Source organism: Pseudorasbora parva, chromosome 2 (genome assembly GCF_024679245.1).
Source record: "Pseudorasbora parva isolate DD20220531a chromosome 2, ASM2467924v1, whole genome shotgun sequence".
NCBI classification, from domain to species: Eukaryota; Metazoa; Chordata; class Actinopteri; order Cypriniformes; family Gobionidae; genus Pseudorasbora; species Pseudorasbora parva.
Genome location: NC_090173.1, coordinates 60,158,206 through 60,171,580, shown reverse-complemented (window position 1 = coordinate 60,171,580; position 13,375 = coordinate 60,158,206). Strand labels below are relative to the sequence as shown.

At 34.2% G+C, this 13,375-nt stretch overlaps 1 long non-coding RNA gene across 1 annotated transcript; it reads left to right on the top strand.

The window, feature by feature from the left end:
• The first annotated feature begins 6,101 nt into the window (after positions 1-6,101).
• LOC137047839 (uncharacterized) lies at positions 6,102-7,893 on the top strand. Its single transcript, XR_010899273.1, has 3 exons — positions 6,102-6,207; positions 6,618-6,714; positions 7,741-7,893. It is a non-coding gene; the product is annotated as an uncharacterized lncRNA (long non-coding RNA).
• Positions 7,894-13,375: the final 5,482 nt, after the last annotated feature.

The window sequence follows — 13,375 nt, the reverse complement described above, 5'->3', positions numbered from 1 at the left end:
TTAAATTTATTTTTTATAAAGTAAAATTTGAACAGAAAGGATGGTTCTGGAAGAGACAGAACAGAATAGTGTATCTGTGTGGGATCCTGTGTCTTGTCTGACTGTGTCTGTGGGTAAAAATAGTGACCCCCTCCCTGGTCACTTGAGAACAGTGAATGAGAGAATGAGCCCTATAGGAATGTAAATGTGAGGTATTGAAAATAAATAAAGGAAATTAGAATATTGTTTCAAAATATTAGTTCTGCAGAACACTATAATACGATATATATAAAAATAATAATATATATATTTTTGATAAATGTAATTAATTATTTTAATAGATGAATAAATAATAAGATTGCACGCGCTTAAAGTATTATATATTTTATATGAAGACGTCTAAAAATGTCTATCTCTTTATCCCTGGGGGACAGTATGAGAAAGTATTCCAATGCAGAGAATTATGCTTGTGTTAAAATAACTTGTGCATTGAGCTGAGTGAGAGCGAGATTGGGTGACCAAGTTTAAAGAAAAGTTTCAACATTTATAGATAATTTGCAACAATCATAGGACCTTAGAGAATGGGACTTGGTGGTTCAAATTAAACCAAAAAAGAATTCCTGTTGGTTGAGAAGTTTTATTTACCAAATTATTTTTATCCCAGCATGTGAATATAGAAGAATGAAAAAGTATTTAGCTGTATTACACTCAGTATCAGTAAGATAGATTGTCTTTCTTTTCTGCATACTGCAACGAAGAACTTGCTTCACTAAAAATAGAATGAAGGAACTGCTGTTGTCAACCAGTGACATTTGATAACTAGTGAAGAAAATGGTTAGAGAATGGAATTTAGAAAAAGAGCTGATTGCTCAGATACAACTGGAATTAGAAGATATAAAAGTTCAATCTGATTCATGCAGATCTCTGAGTGTTCAAATTTCAGATGGCTTCAATGACAGTGCCTTGACCACTGAAGCAACAAGTGGGGAAAGGTGAAGACACGGCTGCAGAGAGAAGAAGAGAGTGGATGATGGGCTTTTTTCAGTTCCCTTCCTGAAAGGAGAAGATGACGCTTTCCAAAAGGTCAGCATGGAAAAAGACTGATTTAATGCAGGGAAAGGTGAAACTTTCACTTGAGGCTTTCCCGAGAACAGAGACAATATCCTGACATGCAAAACTTTGACAAGATTAGTCAAAAGCTAAAATGGAGAAGAGGCTGAGAAACGACAGAGCCTAAGTTCCACTCGACAACACCAGGACTTCGCAACAGGCCTTTGAGTGACATCCGGCTGACGACACATGCAGAACAACAGCCGAGGAGCTTCAAAAGACTGATGATCTATACAGAATGAGTGACATCGATTCCCTGACGGGCGGCACAGGTGCGGCATCTACAATGATCACTCTAGAGTCTGCTTCAAATTTGTTAGTTATGATATTCACTTGATTCATCTTGATAATTCACTGGTCTCATAGCAGTTCTTTGTATTCTCTGCTAAACTAACCTTCTCTGCTTTTTCAGTATAGGCACCAGTCCAGCCCTATGTCTGATGAAAAAAAAAGAGAAAAGAAAAACACAGTGCATTGACAGACAATAGTGGGTGTTTAACTCACCTAATAGTTACAACTGAGGCTGGATTTGGTATAGTAAGGGCTAGAATGTTAAACATCTAGGGCTAAAAGCATAAAACTTTTATTCATTGGTTAAGAAAATATAGACACGAGATGTCTCACAGAAAAATATGGTAGGTAAACTGAATGTTGGTCACTCCATCTTGTTTAATAAATTTAACTTTAACTAGAGCTGGATTAAATAATAATAACTCCAAAGTCAAAAACATGAAGTCAGAATGCTGTCATCAGTGGGATAACGAGATAAAAATATTATTGGCCAAGGATCCGTGATAATGAAGAGATCTCCAATATCATTCTTAAAGAAGCTCATGAGCAACAACAAATAATTACAGAAAATTACAAACTTAAAATGAGACGAACAAATTATTAAATGCACTTGGAAAAAAATTACAATCGGCTGTCTCAACTGCATCATAACTAGGTCTACTATCTATTAGACTTTGTGAGAAAAAGAAAGGTTCATGTACAGGGAATGCTACAGTGCCATGTTCAGACCTTGTGGCATTCCTGGTGTTCCTCAATTAGAGCACAACCTGCTGAAGCAGAAACAAAATACATGATGGGGGTGTGAGTGATGGCCATGGAGTGTGAGTGGGTGATTGACAGAGAGTGTCTGAAGAGACACTAAGGCAAAAATATATTTTGCCAAAACAGCTGTATTTAAATTTAGTATGTGGGCCCACAGGGCAAATTATGCCCAATAAAACAATGACCATGGATGAATTTGGTTAAGCTTCCTGGTCAATACTTTTGTGGTAAAAAGGAGGGAAAAATATTGCCACATTTGCGCAGCGCATAACATATCTACATTTCTTTTCAGCATATCGCTATGGAGCTGACGGAGCGGATTCAAAAGTGTAATATCATGTAACTGTTAACTTGAGCAAAGTGGGTTGAGTGCTTTCCATATGCATCAGAAATTATGAAAGAATAATGAGACTCAAAACAATGAAATAACTGAGTTGAATTGGCTAATTGTAAAGAATACATTTGAAACTCTTTGGGGGAAAATGGTATAAGACAAAAATGATTATGAATAAGGGGTTTAAGCCCTGCTAGTGATGTAAGTTGAGAGCCCTAAAAGGGGACAGGACAGCGCTCAGCCTCACAAAAGCTTTTCACAGGAACAGTGGGACAGACGAGCAGATGATTATTATATGTTGTTGTCACTAACAAGAAAAGGTTTAGTCTCAATTATAGGTGACAGGAGCTCAATTCAAGGAAGGATTCCAGTATGATCCAACAAAAAGAACCAGTGAATGCGCATTGTGATCTCATAAGAAGAGTGTGCACTGATCACCAGAGGACACCTGAGTCCATGCTTCTCATCTTAAAATACATCAACCAGCTTCAGCATTCCCACATACCATGAAGTAGGGGACACAAGAGCGTACTAGTGACGTCTCTCCCTTACCAACGAGGGAAAGCCCATTGCAACGGCTCGCAAAGAGTCACCCTGGTGAAGAGTTGCTCACAGAATGATCATCATCTCAACAAATGGAAAAAAGGGAATAGGCTTGACCAGAGATGCACAATGAAGGTTGCAGAGTGTTGAAAGCTCATAAGGAGCTATGCAAGGCAGAAGAATCAATCCAGAATTTCAAATGTTATGCTTTAGATCTCAACAGACGTATTAACAATTTAAAAAACCCAGTAAAATAAGACCTGATTAAAAAACAAGAGATAAAACTGCAAAACTGTAGAAGTGCAGATAATGAAAAATAAGACGGAAAAAAAGGTTGAGATGCAAAAATACTTGTAAGAGCCCCATTACTTCAAAGAATAAGAAAAAAAATATATATTATTACTACTAATAATAATAGTAATACAGAAGAAGAAAAACGTAAAATGCAAACTATATCACTACCGTTGATAAAAGATTGAAGTTTAGACAATAGTAGTAGCTGATATCTTTGAACTTGTGGTAAAGAATGACTTCTAGCCTCTTTGCCACTAAGAAATGAGCGCTAGAGTACGGCTAATAAAGCATTGCCAATGAGAATCAGAACAACTTATAAAGGCTTACAAAGGTAGAACTAAAAGAGCTTATGAACAAGATCCTAATATAAAATAGATGACTAAATTTCAGTCTAAAGTTAAAACAAAGTTTGAATTAGGACTATAGGTATTACCACGAATTTCAATTTCAATTCAAAAGCTTGATAGCTTGATTTAGTAAGACACTATGATACAACTAATTTGAATATTTATCAAGTAGTGCTTACAGAACCACAACCAAATTTAATAAAAAGTAGGCCATTAGAAGGCAACAAAAGAGGGCCAAAAAAGATATTTGCCATTCAGATAAAGGACAAATTGTTGCAACAACCCTTTTAAACATTCTTCGATGTGCATAGTTTATGACATCTAAGAATGTTGAGGGGGGAATAAGATATTAGATGATAAGGAAAGATTAAGGGATATTTATAAGATAAGGAAAGATTAAGGGATATTTATAAGATAAGGAAAGATTAAGGGATATTTATAAGATAAGGAAAGATTAATGGATATTTATAAGCAATGTAAGAAAACAAAAGCACTAAAAGCGATAAGTAATTGATTGATTAACAATAACACTTAAATTACACACAAGGGAGTTTTATAATTATGTTTCTACTTCTAATCAAGTTTTAGAGTTTTGTTAGTAGTAAAAAGGAAGAAATGATTGCTTCATGAGCAGCTTGAACTGAGCCACTAAAGCAATCAGTCAGACTGCATTAAACTCAAGTTAAAATTATACTTATTGTTAGATTTTGTAATAAACAGACAAGAATTTAAACAATCTAACAAAGAACTAAGTGTATTGTGATAACAAATGCACAACAATATTCTGATCATTCATCATCTAAAAATGATTTTGACTAAAAGATTGCTTCTTCAGATTAAGGAATTAATAAGACTTTATAAAAATAGGAATTGATCAAAAAATAAGAAAGATAGTTTACCTTGGTTTAACCAACAATTATATGGATCAAGCAAAATAAAAACAGAAAATGGCTAATTTATATAGTACAGGATATAGTAGTATACAGGAGATTTAGAGATGATGCTTTATCTGTGCTATAGAAGAACAATTACATGAAACAAATAGAATGACAAGGCAAAATAGGCAAGCCCTTAGTTGATTATTGGTTATTGGCAGACAAAGTTATGAGTAAATTAAACAAGAGGCGTAAGAGCAGAAGTTAAAGAAAACTGGTTTAATTCTAAAGTTTGAAGAGTGAGTTGCTAAATAAGGGATGTCTTTAAAAGTTGCAATATCAAGATTGTTCTGTATCAACATGGTTATTGTTCTGCTGTGAAATTTTCATGTTAATATCACTAATTGTCAAAGCCATGGTTAAGCACATGGAAATGCTAAGAGGTTAAGATAATGAGACAACAATTAAGAGGGCAAACAAAGTATGTTAAGATTGGTCTGACAAATCAAATTGAAATGTACAAACATCTGATGTCTGGGTTAAGGATGTCTACATTCCAAAAATAACTTGTATTAGTATTATGCATTGATATACTCTACATAATTGTGAAAATAACTTACAAGGCTGAGCCAATTGTATGTTCATGCTTACAACAATGGTCTAGTTTTAAAGGGAGCAAAAGAATCTTTTACTCTTTTCGGAAAAAGAAAAAGAATAAAAAGGAAAAAATACACCTAAGAAAGAAAGAAAAATGTCTGAAAAGAGATGTTTGGTTCTGATGCTCATCCAGAGTGTGGTTGCATAATCTGGTCTTTGGCAATGAAGAGTGAGTGACTTAATTTAAGTCATAAGGTAGCATAACTAAGGAAGCTAGATTTTGAAGCTACACGTCTGGAAGAAAGATACAAAATTGGGGCTTAGGTAAGCCCCAGAGGGGGGAATGTAGAAGATTTTTATTATTGAATTTAATGTAAAATAAGCTGTATACAAGACACTATTAGTTATTGGCTGTTTGCTGAGGTTGTGTTTGCCCTGTTTTAAGTTCTTGGGGACCTTGACAACGTGCTTGAAAATGACATGTAGAAGGTGCATGATGGACAGAAAAAGAACTGGGAATGCTGTGACATATGAGCCAGGAAACCAACTGGAAAACTAGCTGAAGGTTGTGACCATTTTGGGAAAGCAACTGGGTATATATGCTAGGTAAACCAAAGAACTGGAGTTGTCTCCTGCAGGGGAAACTCGGCTTTGTTAATTTGAATAAAGTCTTTCTGAAATCAAATGATCTTTGGGAAATGGTTTTTGCAAGAAGAAAATTTCCAACAAGTGTTCCTATAATAATACAAAATACATTAATATAAAATATATATAAAAGTGCCATTTTGACTCACTATCTAGTGCAGGGGTGGCATTTTGCACCTATGAATGGCTCATATATGACTAAATTAATTTTAAATTCATGATTTAATATCAATGAGATTTTTATTTATGTAATGTTTTAAATCTAGATGGTTATTTATGTAAATGATGTGTGACTGTGGCGTTTTATTGCGCATGCGTTGGATATTCGAATCGCGTTCTTCAAACCACACTGGAGCAGAGTTGCCGTGGAAACGGGGACTCGGAGTCAAACGAGCAGCACTTCCTCAGACGCTGTTTTCAATAGTTTCAGGTGAGTTTAGTCCCTAAAACCACACAAATAATACACACAACTGTTCCTGACACCTTTCTTACGCTAACTGACACACTTCTGTTGAATATTTACTTGATAGAAATGGTTTAGTGTCTTCGGGAAAAGTCAGCATCTCAACCGTTTTCACAAGAGGGTAACTAACTCTATCGATTTGATCGATTGAGCCCTTGTTTATGAAAGCTTGAGCTTTTAAATAAATCTTTATGTGAAACTTAAATGTTTTGATAGTTTTGTTAAGAGTTTTGCTGCTAATTTGTCAATGGTAGGAATCAAAAATCTAAAAGTATACACTGTAACATTGCTGTTCATCGATGATGTCAGTTACATGGAGCGCGAAAATTAGCTGCAAACTGGTAAACAAATATTGTAAAAATGTTCTGTGATTTCAGGAGGGACAAAATAACCCATCTACAACAGAGGGGAAGATTCCAACATTTCTGGAGGAAGCTGCTGACAGAGCTGTAAGAAACGGGTGAACTGAGGAAGGTAATTTTAATGCATGTATTTCACATAATATTTGACATAATATCAGCATGATTTTAGTTATTTTCTTTAGCAAAATTATACATATTAAGAAGGCTTTGACATTCAAAACATAAGTGACACCGTATGAGCAATATTAAATTAACAAGTAAACCTAAAAACACAAACCCTGTTTATATTAAAACAGGTCACAAAACTATTGAGTTTTACTGGTTTTATCTATAGTGGAGATGAGTGTGATGAGGTTCAGGTGTGAGTAATCAGTATTCGGGAGAGGGAGTGCGCTGTGATTGGCTGGTGTGAGAACCTGGCAGATTTATAACAAATAGAAATTGAATTTGAATCTAAAATCGTGTTCTGTATTGTTAAAGAATTAGTTCACCCCAAAATTAAAATCTCCTGATAATTTCCATCGGTCATTTTCTAACAAAAAAAAAAGCATTTATATACCTTTTACCTCAAATGCACGACTTTGATGTTGTTTTCCCACTGCGTATTACGCCGGAAAGGTCAGTGCTGACCCAGTGCCGAAAAACTCCATCTCATGTTCTCCTCTTACTTTAAAATGGTCCGACATCGTTGTTTTACCTTTATGATTTTTGTAAAGGGTGTTTGATTTAGTCTTTGCACGTTTGTTTTAACACTGGGACGGTACTTCCACATACGTCACACGCCTGACCTTTCCAACGTAATGACGCCACAAAGCCTTACATCATCAAAGTCGAGCATTTGAGGTTAAAAAGTATATGTTACATGTTTATTTATTTTCTACTGAAGAATGAAAGACATGAACATCTTTGATGGCATTGGGGTGAGTAAAAGATCAGGAATTATCATTTTGGGGTGAACTAATCCTTTAATGTACATTCTTTCTGCTTTACTTTTGGAGCCATAATAATTTATGGGTTGTGAAAACACTGAATGAATAGACATCATTGCACTTGGACATTATTAAATGGCTACTCGATAGTACAGTTAAGAATTCCAGCAAGCCGTGTGTTAATGTGGTGTGTATTCTTCTCATTTTAGCTCCTACATCCTTTTGGGCTGAAGGTCAAGACAGAACCAAACCAAAGCTGGCCTGTAACCTGCCGGCCTATACGACAGACTTCACACTGACAGCTGCTGGCATGGATGCTGCATCACATGCTTCTGAACACTTTTCCACCTAGAATGTATTCGTCCCCCACCAGGAGACTTCATGTCTTCATCTATTGGGAGTGGATATCATTTTAAACATTATTTAAAAAAAACACTAATTTCTTCTAATTTTTATTGTGTAGTATGTATTTTTTCGTAAAAAGAAAATAAATTTTTTGTAATGTTTTTAAGTAATAAAGTAATTAATTGTTAAGTAATGTTGTTATAATCCTGTTAATTTATGTACAGTATATATTGCAAATGTATGCTTGTTTTGGGCACATGTTTGCAGGTTATAGACATTTTAGAGGAGGAAGATGCTGTGTATTTAAAGGTGCTTTAAGTCATTTTTATTTGTACAATGTTATTTTTGTATATAAATCATTATTACAGTGGAACAAATAGCTATTTTTTTATTTGTAAATTAGCAACTGAATTTTTTAACCATTGCACAGCACCACTTTATCACCAATAATTTACAACTTTTTTTATGTCACATGAGAACACATGAAAGTTTATATTTTTGTTCAGATTATGTAATTTCTGTAATAAAGTTTGTATCATAGAATGGTAACTTCTTTCTGTTGTTATTATTTAGATGTTTGTTGTAACTTAATTACTTAAATGTACTTCAAGATAATTTAGTAAAACCATGGCTGCACTGTGGTAATACAACCAATTTATCCCTTGTCAAAAAATCCTATTGGATTTTCACTTTGTCCTATAGGATCTTATTGGATTCTTAGAATCCTATAGGACAAACTGATTTATTTTAATGGAATTTCACTTTTAAATGAAAAAAAACACTAGATTGGCTTAATATTGTTATATAACCAAAGCAAAGCGTTTGCATAGAAAAACAATCACACTTTCAAATGAAATAATTAGGTTGCGTGTTCCTATAATAATACAAAATATATATAAAAGTGCCATTTTGTCTCACTAGTGCAGGGGTGGCATTTTGCACCTATGAATGGGTCATATATGACTAAATAAAATTTTAAATTCATGATTTAATATCAATGAGATTTTTATTCATGTAATGTTTTAAATCTAGATGGTTATTTATGTAAATGATGTGTGACTGTGGCTTTAATGCGCATGCGCGTTGGACATTGGAATCGCGTTCTTCAAACCACACTGGAGCAGAGTTGCCATGGAAACGGGGACTCGGAGTCAAACGAGCAGCACTTCCGCGCTGTTTTAACTAGTTTCTGGTGAGTTTAGTCCCTAAAACCACACAAATAATGCACACAACTGTTCCTGATACCTTTCTTACGTTAACTGACACACTTCTGTTGAATATTTACTTGATAGAAATGGTTTAGTGTCGAATTCGGGAAAAGTCAGCATCTCAACCGTTTTCACAAGAGGTAACTTAAGCTAACGCTACAAACTGGTAAACAAATATTGTAAAAATGTTCTGTGATTTCAGGAGGGACAAAATAACCCATCTACAACAGAGGGGAAGATTCCAACATTTCTGGAGGAAGCTGCTGACAGAGCTGTAAGAAACGGGTGAACTGAGGAAGGTAATTTTAATGCATGTATTTCACATAATATTTGACATAATATCAGCATGATTTTAGTTATTTTCTTTAGCAAAATTATACATATTAAGAAGGCTTTGACATTCAAAACATAAGTGACACTGTATGAGGAATATTAAATTAACAAGTAAACCTAAAAACACAAACCCTGTTTATATTAAAACAGGTCATAAAACTATTGAGTTTTACTGGTTTTATCTATAGTGGAGATGAGTGTGATGAGGTTCAGGTGTGAGTAATCAGTATTCGGGAGAGGGAGCGCTGTGATTGGCTGGTGTGAGAACCTGGCAGATTAATAACAAATAGAAATTGAATTTGAATCTAAAATCGTGTTCTGTATTGTTAAAGAATTAGTTCACCCCAAAATTAAAATCTCCTGATAATTTCCATCGGTCATTTTCTATTAAAAAAAAAAAAAAAAAGCTTTTATATACCTTTTACCTCAAATGCACGACTTTGATGTTGTTTTCCCACTGCGTATTACGCCGGAAAGGTCAGTGCTGACCCAGTGCCGAAAAACTCCATCTCATGTTCTCCTCTAACTTTAAAATTGTCCGACATCGTTGTTTTACCTTTTATTTTTGTAAAGGGTGTTTGATTTAGTCTTTGCACGTTTGTTTCAACACTGGGACGGTACTTCCACATACGTCACACGCCTGACCTTTCAAACGTAATGACGCCACAAAGCCTTACATCATCAAAGTCGAGCATTTGAGGTTAAAAAGTATATGTTACATGTTTATTTATTTTCTACTGAAGAATGAAAGACATGAACATCTTGGATGGCATTGGGGTGAGTAAAAGATCAGGAATTATCATTTTGGGGTGAACTAATCCTTTAATGTACATTCTTTCTGCTTTGCTTTTGGAGCCATAATAATTTATGGGTTGTGAAAACACTGAATGAATAGACATCATTGCACTTGGACATTATTAAATGGCTACTCGATAGTAAAGTTAAGAATTCCAGCAAGCCGTGTGTTAATGTGGTGTGTATTCTTCTCATTTTAGCTCCTACATCCTTTTGGGCTGAAGGTCAAGACAGAACCAAACCAAAGCTGGCCTGTAACCTGCCGGCCTATACGACAGACTTCACACTGACAGCTGCTGGCATGGATGCTGCATCACATGCTTTTGAACATTTTTCCACCTAGAATGTATTCGTCCCCCACCAGGAGACTTCATGTCTTCATCTATTGTGAGTGGATATCATTTTAAACATTATTTTAAAAAACACTAATTTCTTCTAATTTTTATTGTGTAGTATATGTAAGATTTTTCCATAAAAATAAAATACAATTTTAGTAATGTTTTTAAGTAATAAAGTAATTAATTGTTAAGTAATGTTGTTATAATCCTGTTAATTTATGTACAGTATAAATTGCAAATGTATGCTTGTTTTGGGCACATGTTTGCGGTTATAGACATTTTAGAGGAGGAAGATGCTGTGTATTTAAAGGTGCTTTAAGTCATTTTTATTTGTCCAATGTTATTTTTGTATATAAATCATTATTACAGTGGAACAAATTGCTATTTTTTTATTTGTAAATTAGCAACTAAATGTTTTAACCATTGCACAGCACCACTTTATCAAAAATAATTTACAACTTTGTAGTTTATTATTTTATGTCACATGAGAACACATGAAAGTTTATATTTTTGTTCAGAATATGTAATTTCTGTAATAAAGTTTGTATCATAGAATGGTAACTTCTTTCTGTTGTTATTTTGTAGATGTTTGTTGTAACTTAATTACTTAAATGTACTTCAAGATAATTTAGTAAATCCATGGCTGCACTGTGGTAATACAACCAACTTATGGTACATGTTCCATGTTTTTTAAAACCATGTTTACTGCAAAAAACATGGTTGCTGCAGTCATGGTTACAATGGTTTTATGTAGTATTACTACAATATAACTGTAGTAAAACCATGGTATTAAAACCATGGTTGTTAAAAATACCAGTTACTACAGTAATTCAAACTACAGTTTTACTATAGTATTACTACAATATAACTGTAGTAAAACCATGTTTTTTAAAAACCATGGTTCGCACCAAAATACCGCGGTTACTACGGTCATAGTTGTATGGGAAGTTAACCTAACTATGACGACTTCCGCTCTGAGAAACCCGGAAATGTGAAAAGGGTCTAATTCTACTTTTTTTTTTCTTTCTTACAGTGTACCAAGTATCCACACATAGTAGCCTTGGTACACTTTGCTATCTTTGCTGTGTCCGAATATGCCTTCCCTACCATGTAGAAAGCAAAGATAGCAAAACCGTGTGTGTGCGTGTGTGTGTGTGTGTGTAAGAACGAGAGAGAGAGAAAGACCCAATTGAATCCAATAAAATCCTGTTGAAATTGTCCTACAGTCCTACAGTATTGTCTTATAAGACAAATCTCACAGAATCTGATAGGAATCAGATAACATTTGGAATCTTATTGGAATCCTTTAGGATTTATCCTACAGGATATGTATGTATTATCTTATAAGACAATTCCCAAAGAATCCTTTAGGAATCAGATAAGAATCTTAAAGGACAAGACATAAATTATCCTATAAGATTATTTCTAACGGAATCCTATAGGAACGGTTCCAAAATATGATAGAAATTTTAAATGGAATCCTGTACAGATTTCCATTAAAAATCCTTAAGGATTTTTTGACAAGGGATGGCACATGATCCATGTTTTTTAAAACCATGTTTACTGCAAAAACCATGGTTACTGCAGTCATGGTTACAATGGTTTTACTGTAGTAAAACCATAGTTCTTTTTCGTAAGGGAAGTTAACCTAACTATGAAGACTTCCGCTCTGAGAAACCCGGAAATGTGAAAAGGGTCTAATTTTACTTTTTTTTCTTTCTTACAGTGTACCAAGTATTCAGACATAGTAGCCTTGATACACTTTGCTATCTTTGCTGTGTCCGAATATGCCTTCCCTACCATGTAAAAAGCAAAGATAGCAAAACCGTGTGTGTGCGTGCGTGTGTGTGTGTGTGAGAGTGAGAGAGAAAGAAAGACCCAATTGGATCCAATAAAATCCTGTTGAAATTGTCCTACAGAATATGTATGTATTGTCTTATAAGACAATTCTCACAGAATCCAATAGGAATCAGATTACATTTGGAATCTTATTGGAATCCTTTAGGATTTATCCTATGGGATATTTATGTATTATCTTATAAGACAATTCCCAAAAAATCCTATAGGAATCAGATAAGAATCTTAAAGGACAAGACATAAATTATCCTATAAGATTATTTCTAACGGAATCCTATAGGAACGGTTCCAAAATATGATAGAAATTTTTAATGGAATCCTGTACAGATTTCCATTAAAAATCCTTAAGGATTTTTTGACAAGGGTGGGAATTTTTATTGGCTACTTCTGCTGTGGGAATATAATTAGGACAAATTGATAAGGATTGTTCATATTTGGTCTTATCGTTTACACAATCTCTGAATTAAATATTAACATAAAAAATGTTGTCACACCGGTGAACAATATTACCACACAAAAAAGTTAATTAAATGCAAAATAAACGAGGAATTAAAAAGGGACACTTTCAGTTTTGAATAATTCACATATTAAGCAAAATAATTATTACAGACATTTGACATACATTTTAGATATATATTTTATTTCACTTTTGATTTGAGTTCACGTCAACCACCCATATGTTAAAACGATGTCGTCCCGGCCGAAACGATGTCGTCGCCGAAACCATTCACAAAACACGTTTCCGGCATTCCTTCATCCAAACTCTTTTTATAGAAGGATTGTATAAAATATTTCAGTCATAAATCCTAATTTTCAGAATATTTACTGGTTCCTAAGACTATTTATAACATGGTTTTAGTTTACTACTGTCGCCGCGGGGATGACAACATCCGATGTAGTCCCGCTCTCCAGTAAAAATTTAAATCATATCTCACTCTTATTCGAAACTTTTGACAGGTTTTTATGTA